We start from the raw sequence: 15,945 nt of genomic DNA, 5'->3' as shown, positions 1-15,945 counted from the left end.
TCCTCCACCCCTTAGTCACTACTAAACTACAATTCCATAATTACTCAGTACCCAAGGAGAGGTCTTTTCATCTTGACTTGGGGTCTGTTCTCAGATTCCCTGGATCCCCTTCCATGATCCCAGATTCTACCTGGATTCACAGACTGTTACCTGGGTTCAATGGCAGACAGCTCCCAGTTCCTTGTCCAGCTCTCTGGGCAGGTCCTGCTCCACACTGAAGTTCACAGGGTCTGGTCCATGTCAGATCCTTCACCATTTCTGCTCCAGGGAATTCAAGGCTCAACCAAGCCACAAACAAATAAAGTCTCAGCATCCCAGTCATGCTTCAGTCACCTGGGCTCCTGGCTCCTGGCTCCTGGCTTCTGGGCTGCTGGGATCCTGTTCAGAAGAAGCTCCACCACCACAAGTTCTCAGGACTCAGTTCTCCATTCTTCTGTAGCTGCTCTGCCACCAGATCTCAGTCTTGAGGGAATTCTGACTGTGCCTCTCTGGGGCTTTTCTTATATACACAGTATTAGCTACTTCACTTCCTTCAGCCAACTTCGTGTTACGTCAGTTAACAAGGGGCAGGAGTTCATACCTTCTGTTCCCCCAATCAGAGGCTTGATCAGTTACTAAGTGCTAAGTACCTGCTACTTTTGCCAACACAAAGGGATCTTCAAGTTCAAAATTACATTACCATTACAAAGGAATAACAAGTAGTACATAACATATTTGCGGTTTTATGTGCAATCATCTTTTTAAAAAATTATATTATGTTACGGAAATGCTTGGTTTATTCCATAAATTAAAAATAAAATAAATAAATTTTTAATTGTTTTAAAGAAATTACAAAACAACCTGACTAAATACTTGCATGCTGGCATGAAATGGAGGGCAGTTTCCCACATGAAGGAGCTTATGCTGAATTTGGGATCTATATTCTCCTTCCTTCATTCTCTAGATATGGCAAAGAAGTCAAACTTTTCTTTAAAAGGGGTGGGAAGCGGGGGAGAGGATTCGATCAAAACCATATTCAGGTACTTCCCTCTGAGTTAAGCATGGGTGCAACAAATAGCAGAACACTTCATTAAATGCTTACTATGTGCCAGGCATTGTGCCAAGGGCTGGGATATAAGGAAAGTCAAATACACAAAAGGCTACTGCATTAGTGGAGGTGTGACATGATGAGGGCCTGCACCAGAGAAGCAGCTATCTGAAAAGAGAGAAGGGTACACGTAAGGGAGTTGATGTGAAGATAGGGATGTCAACATTTGACAACAGACTAGATATGTGGAGAGAGGACTATAAAGTCAATCATAAGCAGCTCTCCTGAGGACTGCTGCTGAGAATAACTTTAAGGATCTAATTGCATAGAAGTGAACTCTCTATTTATTCAGAATAAAATAAAGCAAAATATTCAAGAAACTAAAGCACAACATTCATAACAATATAACATAACTTATTACTAAGGTGGGCACATAGTCAAACAAAAGATGTCATTCAGTAAGTCACAATCTCCTAAAGCAATATAAAGTACCTATCTAAAATCTTCTTTCATCTTGACTTGAGGCTGAATTCTAATCATCCTTAAGGGGTAGTGGAGAGTACAAAGGCCATCCACCCCTGGGCCACAGTAAGTTACAATATCATCAGTCACTAGTGAGTACCCAAGTAAAGTTCTCTTTTATCTTCATCAGGCAGACTTCCAAATCCCAGGACTCCTTTTCCATGCTCCCAGATGTTGCTGGGATTCAACAGACTGTTGCCTGGATTCACAGGTAGGAAGCTCTCAGGTCCTGTTCCATATTCAGGTCCAGCTCACAAGGACTGCTCCACCCCAAGCTCTTCACAGTCTCTGCTTCTAGGAAAACAAAGCTCAACAGGGCAGCAACGATATTTACACACATTGCTGGCACTATCTCAATTCACTTTCTGTCTGAGAAGTCAACACAAATCAACAGACAGTATGCTTCTGTCTGACAAAGTAACACCAACACAGAAAAACAGACAGAACAACAGACAGAGTGCCGACATCACAAACATTCTCTCTCAACTCCACTAGGTCCCAGCTCATGGTCAAGCTTTTATCTGCTCTGCTCCTTCCTGTTCCACCTTTCCTGTTCTACCCTTCCTGTTCCACTCTTTCAGCAAGCTTTTCCCATAGTGGGCTTCATGTGATGACGTTAGTCCTGTTAAGGGGAGGGAAGGTCTAACTCTCTTAGGCCTATTAAGGGCAACACAAATGTATACTGTTTCCAACAAATACTTGACAAAATCAAAGGCTAGGCTCAAAGGCACTTGAATAACTGAAACAAGGAGCAAAGTACTACTTTGCTTGCCTTTGCAAGTACAAATTAAGGATGATATTGAAGTTGTTAGCCTGTGTCACTGAGACACACTAGACAATAAAAGGGAAGTTTGGGGTTTTTTTTCCTCTCTCTCTTTTTATTTTTTAGTTTATATCATTCTTTTCCACAAGATTTTGAGTTACAAATTTTCTCCCCAATTTTCTTTACCCACCACCTCAAAACAGCATTCCCACTGAATATCCCCGCCCCCAATCTCTTCTCTCCCATATCTTCTCCCATTCCCCCTTCAACTTTCCAGTAGGGCACAATGGATATCTATGCCCCAGTGCCTGTATATCTCATTTCCCAGTTACATGTAAAATATTAATAATAATATGTATATATATTTTAAGCATTTGATTTTAAAACTTTGGATTCCAGATTCTTTCCCTTCCTCTCTTGTCACCCACCTTTACTGTAAAGATAAGCAATTCAATATAGGTTGTACATGAGTAGCTATGCAAAACATTTCCATAGTGGATATATTGTGGAAGACTGACTATATTTCCCTCTATCCTATCCCCCCTCACTTGTTCTATTCTCTACTTTGATCCTTTCCCTTTTCAAAAGTGGGTGCTTCCAACTTCCCTCCTCCCAGCCTGCCGTCCCTTCCATTATCCCCCCTCTCTTCCCCTTCCCCTCTACTCTCCTGTAGGGTGAGATACCCTATTTAGTGTGTATGTCATTCCCTCCCTAAGCCAAATTCAATGAGAATAAGGCTGACCCATTCCATTTTTTTCTTCCTGTTTTTCCCCTCCTTGTAACAATTTTCCCTTGCCTCTTCTATATGAGATAATTTACCCCATTCTGTCAATAAGAGGGAAGTTTGAAAGAGGAGAAAGTTTGGGAAGAAAGGTCATGAGTTCAATTTTGAACATGTTCTATTTGAGATATCCAGTTCAAGATTCCCAAAAGGAAGCTAGTGGTGTCGATTGGGCATTCAGAAGAGAGAAGGAGCTTGATATATAGCTCTTGAAATCATTTTATTATGATTAAATTATTATAATTACTTATAACTAAATGATAATTAAATCCATGGAAGCTGATGGATGGCCAATTTAGATAGTATAGAAGAAGAAGAGAAGAGAACCCAGGAAAGAGCTTTGGGGGTTCCCCACTAATGGGTAAAAATCTGTCAAAGGAAACTAAGAAGGAGCAATCTAAGAAATAAGAAGGCTTGGTGTGGTAAAGAGTAGTATTACAAAGACCTAAGAGGAGAGAAAATCCAGAACAAGAGTATGATGAAGTATAAAAGGCTATAGAGAAATTAAGAAGTATGAAGACTGAAAAAAAAGACCATTAAATTTGACAGCTAAAATCATCAAATTGGTGACTTTGGAGATTTGAATGATGAGGTCACAAGCTAGATTGCAGAAGGCTTAGTAGATAGAGAAGAAGTAAAATCAGCTAGCATACATAGACTCTGAGAAGGAAGGTGAAGGAAGGCATTTATTAAATACTTTTTATGTTCCAGGCACTATGCCAAGTGCCCTTGCTTGGTTTGGAGACAGTCTGAGTCTGAATTCTTTTAGACAATACACATGCTCAGTTGCACTTAAGCACACAGGAAAATTGTAGTAGCAAGCACCCCAGCGTCCCCAGGGTGGCTGCCAACACAGGTTCTTAGATCTGCTTTGTTAAAGGAAAGCAACTCAAAATGGGTTAACAAGCTTACTTTAATCAGTCAAATATGTATCATTTACCTAGTTCAGGGGAAAAAGGTCAGCACCCCGAACTTCAGAGTATACAGACAGAATTATCAAGACAGAGAAACAGATCAAGTAAACAGGTTTCCAAACTGTCCAACCATTACATCCATACCAAATCAACATCTGGGTTTTTCAAAGCTGGGGGGCTCTCGACAATGGCTTCCCAGAGTCTCATCTGATCAAATCACAGAATACTTCTCAAAGCGAGCCCCAAAGCAAAGCCTCACATCAGGGATTATATAGCCTTCTCCTGGGTCAGAGAATGTAACCACTCTCTTGACCCACTGCCCAATCACACAGCATCAAGGTGTGGGCATTCCTGAAAACCAAGCCTCCTGCCACAGGCTTCATGTGACCACGTTCAGCCTATTAGGAGGCAGAGTATATTTTCAAATTAAGGAAGGTTCTCAGAGTCTCTTAAGCCTATCAAAGGGCCTAGGGGCAGGGAAGATCTTTAAATTTGCATTTCCATTACAAAAATACTGTTGAAAATTAATATCAGTGTTAAGAGCTGGCAAATTATTCCTGCAAAATTACCTAATTAATCCTCAGGAAAAAAAGAGAGAAAGAAGCAAAAACCTTCAAAGGGACATGGAAGCTGAAGGAATTGTTATTGATTTTTATACAACATGATATATAGACTTCTTAAAGCTGAAAAATAGTGAGAAAATCATTAATAAAAGTTTTTAACCATCCTGTGAAGAAAAAGAAAATGTCAGGAGTAAGACAAAAAAGAGATTAGAGTACAAAGATTAAGGAAAAAAATTATTTTTATTGATGAAACTCACTTTTTCATTCAAAACTATGCCAAATTCTCCATCAGAAGGAGTAAGTAATATATTGGCATCTTCATCAGATTTTAAAACATCCACCTTTTCTTAAAAAATGAGAGGTTTTTTTGTTTGTTTTTACTTGCTGTGGACCAGGAAGTCTTGTACTTATTGGGACAGTCATTCTCTCTTTTTACTAACTGAGTAGTATATGAGGCATTTGTTTTTCAAATGTTTTAGGGAATGCATTTGTAAATTCCTCTTGACCAGTAACTTTTTGCTTTGTTTGTTTTCTTTTTAGGTGTTCATGTACAATTTACTCAAATTCTCTTTCTGAAACTTAAGTTGTTTGCTCTGTTTCCCATTTTGTTCATTTGAATTTACATTTTTGTAAATATTCATCTATTTTATGTTCTGGGGTTTTTTTTTGCTATAAAACTGAGTATAATTGTTTCTGATAATTTTCTTTATTTCTACTCCATTAGGCATGAATTTTTCCCTTCTTGTTTTTAATCTAGATCTTTACCTTTCCACTCAAATTTTTTAAATCAAATTAATTAATTAATGATTTATAGCACTCTTTTGTTTTCACTCTTTTTTTTCCATTTTCCATTTTGCTTATCTCTCCTTTAGTTTTTTTTTTCATTTTTGTATGAGGGTTTGGGCTTTTGTATTGTTAGTCAATAACAAAAAAAAAACATTTATTAAATGTTTAGTATGTGCCTGATTTTATGCTAAGTGCTAGGGATGCAAAAAAAAAAAGTAAAAACATAGTCCTTGCCCTCAGGGAATTCAGGGAAGTAGCAAATGAAATAGTTTAGACAGAGACAAAAAATGGTCTGAGGTGACAACTTACAGAGGGCTAGTAGGCATGAGTTGGATAAAGTTCCAGTAGGGGATAATGAAAAGGAACTGTCAGATAGGTAGGGAAGAGAACCAGAAGAGAACAGTGTCATGAAAATCTAGAAATCAGACAATATCTAGGAGGAGATGGTGATCGACAATGTCAAGGCCAAAGGTCAAAAAGGATTAAGATTGAGAAAAGCATATTAGATTTGGTAATTAAGAGATAATTTTGGGACAGCTAAGTAGTGCCCTGAATAGAGCACCAGTCCTGGAGTCAGAAGGACCTGAGTACAAATTCAGTCTCAGACACTTGACCGTTAACTAGCTATGTGACCTTGGGCAAGTCATTTAACCCCAATTGCCCTGCCTTCCCCCCTCCAAAAAAAAAGAGAGATAATTGGTAACTTTATAGAATATGGTTTCAAAAGACAGCTTGGAAACCAGAATGTAGAGCATTTAAAAGTGAATGAGAGGAGAGGAAGCGGAAGTACTAAGTGTAGATAGCTTTTTATTTTTAGTTCACCGTTCAATTCATTTCTAAGCTTTTTTTCTCTTTATTATAAATATAGCTACTGTTCTTACCATATCATCTTAACTGCTTGGAATAAATGCTAATTGTGTCTCATAGCTTACTGTTAAAGGGAAGCATGCTGGTGTAGGCTTATGAGCTATCATTGTAGGAATACATACTCACAAGGTTAACACTAAAACACATGGGAACAGTATAAAGATAAACCTGAAGGTGAAACCTCAAAACCTGTGAGTGCCAAGTTTAGGGAGTATCCCAGAAAGAGTGCTACACTGTAAGGGCTTCATCTAGGATATATTTGGGTTTCCTATGCCTATCCAAGGACCTATTAGATATATCTTCCATCTTTGATTCTTCTTGGATGCCCACACATTGTAAGGTCCCTTGGAGAAAAATTCTATTTTTAAAATTGTTGCCTTAATTGTTGCCACCTTAGCTAGGTGGCACAATGAATAGAGCCTGGCCCTGGAGTCAGGAGGACCTGAGTTCAAATCCGGCCATGGACACTTAACACTTACTAGCCGTGTGACCTTGGGTAAGTCACTTAAACCCAATTGTCCTGCCTTCCCCACTCCAAAAAAAAAAAGGCAAAAAATAAAATAAAATAAAATAAAATAAAATTCTTTGCCTTAGACTACAAATGGACATTCAAATTTCTGAGGTGTTTCCATTACAAGGCATACCAGTTCACTTGAGATAACTTTTGCATGGTTGAATGCTTAAGTATTAATGCTTATATTATTATATTCATTATGAACATGGAAGCTAATACATGCAGTATGGATGATGCATTTCAAAAATACTGTTTTCTAATAATTCACCTAGACCACATTATAGGTGCTGAGGAAAATTAATATTACATTGTATTGTGGAGGTTTGGGGCTTAGGGGTGTTTGAGGCCCCAAAATACCAACAAACTGGGTCCTGCTTAATGAATTCAACTCAAGCCTTTTCTCAATCAAAGAAAAACAAAGTTTATTAAAGATTTACCATATTGGGTAGACTCTTAAGGAGCCTAAGTATTTTGATGCTTGTGTTGGCAAGACGGTCAGAACAATCTGACACAGACTGAGACTATGCTAGATTAATCCCAGCACCTTGATGAAGACAAGATGGATCTTATATACATAAAGACTGTGGGAGGGATCTAGGGGTGGTCTAGAGGAGAGGTTTGGGGAGGGTCTTGAGGAGGAATCTAAGGAAGATCTTGAGGAACTGAGGCCAGACTCTGGGAATGGGATTAAGGATGGGAAATAGCTAAAGGCTACATGGAGATGACAGACAATGGAGAGATAGGCTAGTTTAAGGGTAACAGGTTTGGGTATAGATATTTTGATAGGATCAAGGGTGGGAAGTAGCTGGACAATGGAGGGCTAGGCTAGGTTAAGAGTAACTGAGATTTGGCCTAGCAATAATGAAAGATTTATGGCCTCAGGCAAATGCCTCATCAAGAGGGAAGATCCAAGGGGTTTCCCAGAGCCTGTGCCCATCAGTATTATTTGATAATTAATATTACTCTGCAATCCATCCTTTTCTCCATTTTGTAAAAGCCCCATCTCCTAACCTAGCTTAAAAGGAGACCTCTCCCAGTCTGAAATAAGGCAGGGTTGGGACTGTGATTACTCCTAGCACCAGGTCATATGCTTGTTAATCAGTTTAAAGTGTGGCCCTCAAATTGTTTACAAGTAAACAAAGAACCAGGTTGAGTTAGGCGTTTCACCTGGAAACGAAATCTCCTATCCCTCTCCTGTCCTTGACTGTTCTTCAGCAAAGTTAGGGGTGACTTGGTCTCCAAGTGGAAAATTAAGGGGAAGGGGTGGTTAGGTGGCACAGTGAGTAGAGAGCTGGCCCTGGAGTCAGGAGGACCCGAGTTCAAATCCGGCCTCAGACACTTAACACACACCAAAAAAAACTAACTGTGTGACCTTGGGAAAGTCACTCAACCCCAATTGCCTGCCAAAAAAAAAACCAACTCTAAGGGGCAGCCAGGTGGTGCAGTGAGTAAGAGCGCCAGCCCCAGCGTCTGGAGACCTGGGATCGGTTCAGGCCTCAGATACTTGGCACCCACACAAAATAACTGGCCTTGTAACCTTGAGCAAGTTACTTAACCCTGATTGCTTATAAAAAAAAAAGAAAGAAAATTAAGGGGAAAGGGAGGGTGGAATATCCTGATTGTGGTAGTTTTGTTTTCTACCCAAAATTACTAAAGTCAGTTGATGTTCATCAAGCAATTGCTATTATTTGGTCATGGGCTGCTCTTTGTGACCCCATTTGGGATTTTCTTGACAAAGATACTGGTGTGCTTGGCCATTTCCTTCTCTAGCTCATTTTACAGATGAGGAAACTGAGACAAACAGTGTTAAGTGACTTCCACAGGGTCACATTGCTAGTATGTGTCTGAGGCAACTTTTGTACTTGGGCCTTCCTGACTTCTGGCCCAGCATTCTATCCACTGCACAGTCTAATTGCCCTCATCAAGCAATTTCCAGAGAAAGGTTTGATCATTCACAATTGAAGGCCAGCCCATGTATCAGTCAGGATTATTTTGCCTTTGCCAGCGAAGGTCCAAATGATGTATTGTCAGGCCAATCAGAAGTAAGACACACTTAGGTTTAAAAGACATTGTTGACCCATAATTAAAGCTCCATATTTTCTAAGAGCTCTTTTTGGACTAAACTTTCCCTCTGAAAGGAAAAACTCATTTTTTTTCCATTTTACTTCCTTTATTGTCATTCAGTTAGGAGGAAATATTTGTAAGCATGAAGTCAGGGAACAACCTATGAGAATGTTGCAAATTTATGTCTATTTTTTGATATTATATAATTGTGACTTTAGAAGTGATTATAACCTCCAGGACTACCAACCATGATAGGCCTGTATTGCTGTGGAAAAAATTTGTTTCTGGATCATTTATGGTTATACCACCTGGACTTTTCTGAGATTTTTTAGCACTAAGCAGTGGTGGAGGCACTTAAATGGCCAATCCTTGAGCCTTCTCAATTTACTAGAGACTAGAGTCATCAACATTTGGAAATATGGTTTAAATGGGGTTGGGTATATATGAAAAGGGACATTTGGTTTTCCTCAAACATGGTTGATGATATAGTCACAGAAAGCAAAAAATAAATAATTAGAAGTAGTAAGGTGCTGATGACATTAACACTCATTGAATCTTTTACAAGTCAGGTCAATCCAAGACTTTTTAAAGCTTCGGATGGGCCAACCCAAAGCCCAGCAATTAGTTTAGTTTAAAATGAGCCAAGTCCCTGGGAGCTTTAAATGACTTTGGGAGTACATACATGCATAGGTCAGGAGTTGTCTGTGGAAGATATCACTATAAAGAGCTAGGACGGGACTTTTCTCTCTCTTTCTTCCCCTTTTCTCTCTTCCCTGCTATCAGCCATGGCACCAAGCAACAGAGATACCCATCCAGAAGGAGATACCCCATATAGAAATGTAAGAGTCAATTCAAGAGAGTTTGAGGTATAGAAGGAGCAAAGACACACTCCAGACAGACATAGAAAAAAAAAGTCAATCATTTAAAGTAAGAACCAGCTTTAAAGAGGCCTTCTGACAGCAAGAGAGAGAGACAGAGAGACAGAGAGAGAACATGAAAGACAGTGTGTGTGTCAATTGATTATGAGACAAATAGCCCTAATATTTCAAAATTGAGCTGTGGAAGAGTAGAACCTGGGAAGCCCCTTGAGAAAGCTATCCAGAAGAGATTCCAAGGCTAAGGGAGATATGTGGGTGGATTCCATTAAAAAAAAAAAAAAGACTCACCGACCCTTTAGGGCCAAAATAATGCATAAACTTAAATGTGTGCTTCAGCACCATGAGTAAGTATCATGTATACAACTGTGTCCCAAGTTTATGATAGGGGTGCGGGGTTGATATGTGGGATGGATTTTGTAGCTACTGTTCTTACTCTGGCATTTTAGTAAACACTTTAGTTAAGAGCTAATTTTGTCTACTATCTGATTATTAATGGGAATTGATTTATTGGTATGGCACTAAATATGCAATTTAACTTAGGTAAAATTGTCATTTTTATTATATTACCTCAGCGCAGCCATGAGCAACTGATGTTTTTCCAACTGGTTAGATCTGACTTTATTTGTGTGAAAAGTGTTTTGTAATTTTGTTCATATAGGTCCTCGGTTTGTTTTGGCAGGTGGATTCCCAAATATTTTGTAATGTTTACAGGAACTTTAAATGGAATTTCTCTTTCTATCTCTTGTTGTTGGATTTTGTTAGAAATATACAGGAATGCCAAGGATTTATGTGTGTTTATTTTATATTCTGCAACTATGCTAAATTTATTTATTATCCAAGTAGTTTTTTACTGGATTCTCTAGGATTCTCTAAGTATATCATTATATCTTCTGCAAAGAGTGATAATTTAGTCTCTTTTTTGCATTATTTGATTCCTTCAATTTCTTTTCTTCTCTTATTGCTACTGCTAATATTTCTAGTACCAAATTGAATAAGAGGGGTGATAGTGGACATCCTTGTTTCACCCTGTTCTTATTGGAAATGCTTCTAGCTTATCCCCATTACATATAATACTTGTTGAAGGTTTTAGATAGATCCTACTTATTATTTTAAGAAAGACTCCATTTATTCCTATACTTTCTAGTGTTTTTAATAGTAATGGATGTTGTATTTTGTTGAAAGCCTTTTCTGCATCTATTGAGATAATCACATGGTTTCTACTAGTTTTGTTGTTGAGATGATCGTATTCCTGGAATAAATCCTACCTGATAAAAATGTATTATTCTCAAGATAAGTTGCTGTAGTCTTTTTGCTAATAATTTATTTAAAATTTTTGCATTTATATTCATGAGGGAAATTGGTCTATAAGTTTATTTCTGTTTTGTCTCTTCCCAATTTAAGTATCAATACCATATTTGTGTCATAAACATTTTCTACCTTTCTGCAAGCAGTGTTGAAAAAGAGGTATACTTCTTAATATTGCCTTCATTTATTTAAAGAAAATACATTAATAAATTTAGAAAATGTAAAATAGTCACTATACATCTTATATACTGTTTGTTTTTTAATCCTTCAGATCCTTAGGTTTGTTGTTGGATGGACTTTGTTTTTTTGTTGTTGTTGTTTTTTTCACTCTGTATGATTATTTTAGTCTGAAAGACACATTGATTATTAATTATTATTATAATTAATAATTATAATAATAATTAATAATTATTGTCTTTGAGGCCTTTTTGCAATTATTTTTCACCATTTCTTTAAGTACATAAACAGTACGGCAGCCAGGTGGTACAGTGGGCAGAGTGCCAGACCTTAAGTCAGGAAGACTCTACTTCTTGAGTTCAAATCTGGCCTTAGACATTTACTAGCTCTGTGACCTTGGGCAAGTCATTTACTCCTGTTTGCTTCAGTTTCCTCCTCTGTAAAATGAGCTGGAGAAGGAATTGGCAAACCACTCAAGTATCTTTGCCAAGAAAACACCAAATGGGGTTATAAAGAGTCAAATATAACTGAAATGACTGAATAACAACATAAGTAGTATGCTATTTAATGCATTTGTATTTATGTTATTCTATAATCAGTAGTAATGTCAGGAATTTCTAGGCATTCCCATTATACATTAGGTATAATGTTAGTTTCCTAGTTTATATGGACTAATAGAATCCTGGATTTGGATCTTAGAGGTTATCTGTTCCAAATTGTATCTGAACTTATGTATTTTCTACAACTTACCTGAGAAGAGGTCATCAAACCTCAACTTAATGACCTAGAGTAAAGAGAGACCCATTACTTCTTGAGGCAGCCCATTCTATTGGGTTACTTCTAATTGAAATGTGTGTGGTGTGGGGTGGGGGGGGATTCCTCCTTAAATGGCATTTAAATTTAATTATGGGTTCATTTCTTATTAATGAAAGAATTCTGAATTTGGCAACAATGTTCTGCCTTTCCCATGTTTTGAGAAGAAAAGGGACACTTTTTTTAAGGGATATGGAAATATCCCTTAAAAAAATAACAATAGAACCTACTTCCTCCCTCTGCTTTTTTCCCTTTACTTGGAATGAGGGGGGGGGGAAAGCAGGTTCTTCAAGAGAGAAGAAATAAATTCTGGCATTCAACCCCAGACTTTGAACCCCAAAGATCATGATATCAGATTTAGAGCTAGAAGGTGGTCTAATTTGTGCATTTGACAAATGAGGAAGCTGAGGCACAGAGAGCTGGAGAGATTTGCCCAAGGTGATATAGGTAGTTAAATGGCAAGGTTAAAATTTGAAATGAGATCCTCTCCAAATCCAACATTCTTTTTCATTAAGAATGTGTGCACCAAGGGCCGCCAGGTGGTGCAGTGAATAGAGCACCAACCCTAGTCAGGAAGAATGTGTCTAGTGAAGAAGTTTAAACTTCTATCACCGGTGCTACTCATGGGGATTTTGAACATTACCACATATAAATCATTCAAAAATCTCTATATACAAATAAATTTCCCCAAAGCCTAAGAAAGAGAGTCAACAACTTGGTTTTTAATTTAGTTTTTCAACAAACAAATATTTAAAAAGTAAATTGACTTGAAAATATCATTCAGTTATTATGAAAGTAACATTTTAAAAATTTTTGTTAATCCACAAAACAAAACTTCACATAATACAAAGACACACAGATACACACACAACCCTAACTGCACTAACTTGTATTTCAGCTACAGACATAGGAAAAAAAATAGCTGATTTATCAAGCTTTCTATTAACTAGAAATACCTTATTAAATTTAAAGCCTAGAGGAATAGCAAATATCAAAGTAGCTGGAAAGTTTCACACCTATCCTTGTGCCACAGAGGTATTTGCCAAAAACAGTACCATGTACTATTTTTTTAATCAATTGGGGTTAAGTAACTTGCTCAAGGTTACACAGCCAGGTGTTTCTGGGTGGGTGCTAAGTGTCTGAGCCCAGATTCGATCCCCAGGTCATCCCGACACTGGAGCCGGTGCTCTTACTCGCTGTACTACCTGGCTGCCCCATACCATGTACTATTGAGACAAACATGTAGCTCCACAAATCTATTAGTCACAGCACAGATTTTCTAATGTCTAGATTCTACACAAGGGATGGAGAAGAGACACTATTCATGCATTATGAGTTTAACTGTTAGGGATCATTTATTGAATATATTTAATGAAACTGATGTGAGCTGGTGGAATATTTTAATTTTGATTACATTAAATTGAAAAGTTTTGCACAAACAAAATCAATGCAACTAGCATAAGGAGGGAATTTTATTTTTTATTATGGAAAAAATCTTTATGTTCAATATTGCTGATAAGTGCATTTAGGATATAAAAGAAATTTACAACACCCATTTCCAAATAAGAGGTCAGTGGATGTTACAAACAATTCTCAAAAGAAAGATTACAAACTATTAACAATCATCTGAAAGTTTATTCCATCAATAATAATAGTAATTAAAATTTAAAAAATTCTAGGATTTTATCTTGTACCCACCAAATTGGATAAAAGATAAAAATACTTTAAATTAAAGGGGTTACTAGAAGAAAGCTCCTGTTTTCTTTTTTATTAGATAACTTTTGGATTTAAAGATCTTTCATGCCCCTTGAATTTGCTGATGTAGCAGGAAGGGGTGGGGCAAGAGGAAGTGGAAGACAAGCCAGAGCTCTTGAGGCGACCTGAATCGTGGGGTCGGCAGCAGCGGTAGCAGCAGCAGTGTAGGGGTGGCAGCGGAGTGAACTCCTGCTTTTGAGCCAGCCAGAATTTCTGCTATGGACTCCTGTTGAGGAATGCTAGGGACAGGAACTACAGAGGGCTAGAGCTGCTGGGAGCACACTTCCTGGATGCTGAGCAGTTGCCATGAGTGGGGCGAGGAGGACCTTTGCCTGAGGTAGTCTGTTCTGTTTTGGAGGCTTGAGAATGTGGGTGTTTACTTCATTACTACACTTACTACATGTACCAACTTCATATCTACTGTGATGGCTTTGACTTTCTGATTTTGGGACTCAATTTTCTAGTATTTGAATAAGGGTTCTAGCTTTATTCCCCATGTAGAGAGCCTGATATATATGATTAATAACCATATCAGCATATTTATAGTTACTGTAGACATTGTGAAAACTGCATTGTTGATACACAACCTTAGATAAAAAAAAAACTCCTTCTATTGGTAGAATTGTGAATTTGGGGGCAGCTAGGTAGTGCAGTGAATAGAGCAGCAGCCCTGGAATCAGGAGGACTTGAGTTTAAATCTGGCCTCAGACACTTGGACACTTAACAAGCTGTGTGGTCCTGGGCAAGTCACTAAACCCCAATTGCCTTGCCTTCCCCTCTCCGAAAAAAAAAAGTTATAGAATTGTGAATTTGTCCAACTTTCTAGAAATCAAATTGGAATTATTCCCCCCCACCACCAAAAGTGAATAAAATAACCATATTTTTTGACCCAAAGATCCAATAGTCATATACCTCAAGAAGAACAAGAAAAATAAGTCTCATATAGACCAAAATATTAATGACAGCACTTTGGGGAAGGCAAGTTACTAGAAACAAAATTGGGATCCATCAGCTGGGGACTAGTCAAACAAATTTTGTTACATAAATTGATTATTACTATTCCTAATACTCTGTATATCTGGTGGAATTGTTCTAGTAGCAACAGTTTTTCCCAATGATTAACATGGAAAAGATTGTAGGAATTGATATAGAGAATACTAGACAGAATCAGGAAAGCAATACATACATTATCTTCATCAATATAAATTGAAAGAGAAGATGACAAATCAGAGGCAACCCAGATGAACTCTCTCAACATTCCTTTCCAAACAGCTGTAAATAATGCTTCAAATCCAGTTTTGGAGCAACAGAGGCAATAAGTCAAGGTAAGACATTTTTCTGACCTAAGAAAACTTAGGAGGTCAGTAAGAGAAATCTCTAGCACCAGAGTGGAGGGCTGCCTAAAGCTTAGGCACATGATGGCAGCAACAACAGTGGCAGCAATTAGCATCTTTGGGAGCTCCCAGACCAATGACGGTAAAGGGGTCAGACAGAGATGGGGAGTGGGGCGGGAGGGGGAGGCTTTGCTGGCACTGAGCACAGCCAACACTGACAGGCAGCTCTATTGCCCATACTCAGTTCTAGGTCTCATTCCTAGGGTGGAAAAGAGTACTGGGGGTTAGTTACAGTTACTGTAGCTGTTACAGGAACAGTTACTGTTCCCTTGTAACCTGGCCTTGGGGTCAGTTCCAAAACAAAGAGGATAGCCAGTGCTTACAGCTGCAGGGGACAAGGGGTCCTTCCTGGTTAAAGACCAGAGTGCACACAAGGAGGGAAGTGAGCACAACTTTCCGTGGAGAGATCATTGTGCATAGTAACAGCATTGTTGTAATGATGCTCAACTGGGAAAGACTTGGCCACTCTAATTAATACAATGATCCAAGGCATTTCCTAAGGACTCGTGTTACAAAAAATGTGATCTACCTCCAGAGAGAGAACTGATGAACTCTGAGTGCTAATGAAAGCATAATTTTCCCACTTAATTTTTTTTCTTATTTTTTCCAATACAGTTAATATGGAAATATGTGTTGCATGATTTCGCATGGATAGTTGATATATTGCTTACCTTCTCAGTGGGAGGAGAAGGGGGTGAGAGGGAAGGAGAGAATTTGTAACTCAAATTTTAAAAAGAAAAAAAGTTAAGAATATTTTTTAAATTTAAAGTTAAAATTAAATCCAACCTTCTGAATATATATGGATGTGTGTGTGTGTGTGTG

Source organism: Petaurus breviceps, unplaced genomic scaffold (assembly GCF_028583685.1).
Source record: "Petaurus breviceps papuanus isolate PSGF00001 unplaced genomic scaffold, PetGlider_PUasm1.0 213, whole genome shotgun sequence".
In the NCBI taxonomy this organism is placed as follows: Eukaryota; Metazoa; Chordata; class Mammalia; order Diprotodontia; family Petauridae; genus Petaurus; species Petaurus breviceps.
The sequence above is the reverse complement of the archived record's forward strand: the minus strand, read 5'-3'. Positions refer to the sequence as shown.